The following is a 2471-nucleotide window of genomic DNA, read 5'->3' on the forward strand; positions in this document are numbered from 1 at the left end:
TGCTTCATGCTGTACATGGCACGTATATCTCTGTTCCTCTCCAGAAGGCACACCACAGCTGCCCACTTCTGGAAGGTTCCATTCCCTGCGGGCCTAGTCTCTACAAGCTCCATGTCCTGAGTCTGGTCCTCCCCATCCCACTGCCAGGTCAGTGTGATCTCCACAGGGTAGAAGCCCAGGGCCAAGCACCTCAGGGTGGCCTTATAGTCAGAGATGGAATGGTGGGTCACATGTGTTGTGGGGGGATCTGACGGGAAGAGTCAGAAAATTCAGGCATTTTGCATCTCTTATGGGACACTCCAGCAGCACGCATGTGGCCCTCCTGAGAATGGATAGGACACCTGGGGTGGGGAAGGGAGCACAGAACCCAGACACCAGCCTGGACACAGGCACCTGGGATAATCTCCTATTCCGTGGAAAATTCTAGTCCCTGAGGAAGGAACAGCGACTTCTGGTCCTGACCTGAGGGGAGGCTGAGGGACTCAGAAGAGCTGGACTCAGACTCCTACACACATTGAATGTGAAGCAGAGAACAAGGCCTGAGAGGAAAAGTTACGGGGCCCAAGGCTGCTGCCGGTGTCAAAGGGAACCCCTGATCAGTATTCCAGGGATTGTCTTCCCTTCATTCCCTCAGAGATTTCATCCCTTAATTGTATCAGAGAGCAAGGTAGACCCTCAAAGTCATTCTCTGGTACAGGATCTGGAAAGAAACCCAGGAGGATTCTTCTCCCTCAGGACCAGAGGGAGTTCGACATTCTAGTGTTGGTCTCATTTTCCCTCCCTTCTTGTGGGAGGCCAGCCCGGGAGATCTATAGGCGATCAGGGAGGCGTCCCTTGCCCCCTGGCACCCGCGCGCTGCAGCGTCTCCTTCCCGTTCTCCTGGTGTCTGCGGAGCCACCCCACGTACATGCCCTCCAGGTAGGCCCTGACCTGCTTTGCAAATTCCCCTGCCTCCCACTTGCGCTTGGTGATCTGAGCAGCCGTGTCTGTTGCGGTCCAGGAGCGCAGGTCCCCGTTCAGTGCGATGTAATCCTTGCCATCTTTGGCGTGCTGTTCATAACCGCGGAGGAGGCGCCCATCCAGCCCCAAGTCTCAGCCATACTTTATCAGGAGGGTGTTAGACCCTGGCCCCGCCTCCGCGGTCAGCCCCGCCCACCGAGCCCCGCCCCCGCTCCGACCAACCTGCGGGGATTTTGGCCTAAACTGAAAATGAAACCGGGTAAAGGCGCCTGGGGCTCTCCCCGGTCGAGGGTCTGGGCGGGTCCCGCGGCCTCGGGGCGGATCTCGGACCCGGAGACTCGGGGGGATCCGGGCGGTCCGTGCGGATGGGGAAGGGTCGTGACCTGTGCTCCGGGCCGGGGTCACTCACCGGCCTCGCTCTGGTTGCAGTGGCGGAGCAGGGTCCGCAGGTTCACTCTGTCAGTCTGTGCGTGGGCCTTGGTGTTCCGTGTCTCCTCTTCCCAATACTCCGGCCGCTCCTGCTCCACCCACGGCGCCCGCGGCTCCATCCTCGGACTCGCGGCGTCGCTGTCGAACCGCACGAACTGCGTGTCATCCACGTAGCCCACGGAGATGAAGCGGGGCTCCCCGCGGCCGGGCCGGGACACGGCGGTGCTGAAATACCTCATGGAGTGGGAGCCTGGGGGCGAGGAGAGGCTGAGACCCGCCCGACCCTCCTCCTGGCGCGGCTCCCCGGGTCCTGCGCCCCAGCTGCGCGGGCCCCTCGCTCCTCTTCGCAGAGGCCATTTCCCTCTGGATCCCGCACTCACCCGCCCAGGTCTCGGTCAGGGCCAGGGTCCCCGAGAGCAGTAGGAGGAGGGTTCGGGACGCCATGACCCCATCCTTGGGGTCTGGGGAGAATCTGAGTCCCAATGGGTTCGCGGGGACTTCAGAACAGGGAATCCAGGAAGAAAGACCCTACATAGGTTGGGAGAGGGAGAAGAGAAACTCTGTGGAGATGGGGAATCCCCAACGCTGGGCCTCCCCAATCAATACTCAGCCTTTGGGGCCTGAGACCCTGAGAGCCACGCCTGGGGCCATGGACTTCGCCCTGACCCCGCTCCTCCTGTGCCAAGCCTCTGTCTCAATGTCTCCCTCAGTCTTGGCCCAAGAACCGTCTGAGAAACCAGGGAGAAACCCTCGTCATGGGCCCCATCCCTCTTCAGTTTTCATCCCGGAATCCCCATCCCAGAACTGGGTTCCCTGCCTCCCACTCCTTACCTGTTCCCCTGGACTCTTCTAGAAGAAAACTCACCCCAGGGAGCTTGGCGCCAGAGAGTGAGCTCCTCCTGGGGATAGAGGTGTAGAGACAGGTGTTTTTTTTTGTTTTTAAACCCGGAAAAGTTGTGCCTGAGTGCATGAGATAGAATAGAGACCAGTTTGCTCTGTTTATTAACTACAGTGAGTAGCAGACTCTTGGTAACCCCTGAATGATCAGGATTCTAATCGGTAAAAAATGTGACTTTGGCCCC

The 2471-nt window shown here is 59.5% G+C and overlaps 1 pseudogene across 1 annotated transcript in view; it reads right to left on the bottom strand.

Annotated features, from left to right (window-relative positions):
- Positions 1–1900, bottom strand: part of LOC105533527 — a 125118-nt pseudogene extending 123218 nt beyond the window's left edge. Inside the window, exons 1-4 of the transcript XR_001005125.1 lie at positions 1770–1900; positions 1370–1639; positions 849–1124; positions 4–247 (exon numbers count right to left, since the gene is read on the bottom strand). The product of XR_001005125.1 is annotated as a class I histocompatibility antigen, Gogo-B*0103 alpha chain-like (transcript). The remainder of the gene's footprint in view (positions 1–3; positions 248–848; positions 1125–1369; positions 1640–1769) is intronic.
- Between the last annotated feature and the right edge of the window lie 571 nt (positions 1901–2471).

This window comes from Mandrillus leucophaeus, unplaced genomic scaffold (assembly GCF_000951045.1).
Source record: "Mandrillus leucophaeus isolate KB7577 unplaced genomic scaffold, Mleu.le_1.0 Scaffold1259, whole genome shotgun sequence".
Taxonomy (NCBI): Eukaryota; Metazoa; Chordata; class Mammalia; order Primates; family Cercopithecidae; genus Mandrillus; species Mandrillus leucophaeus.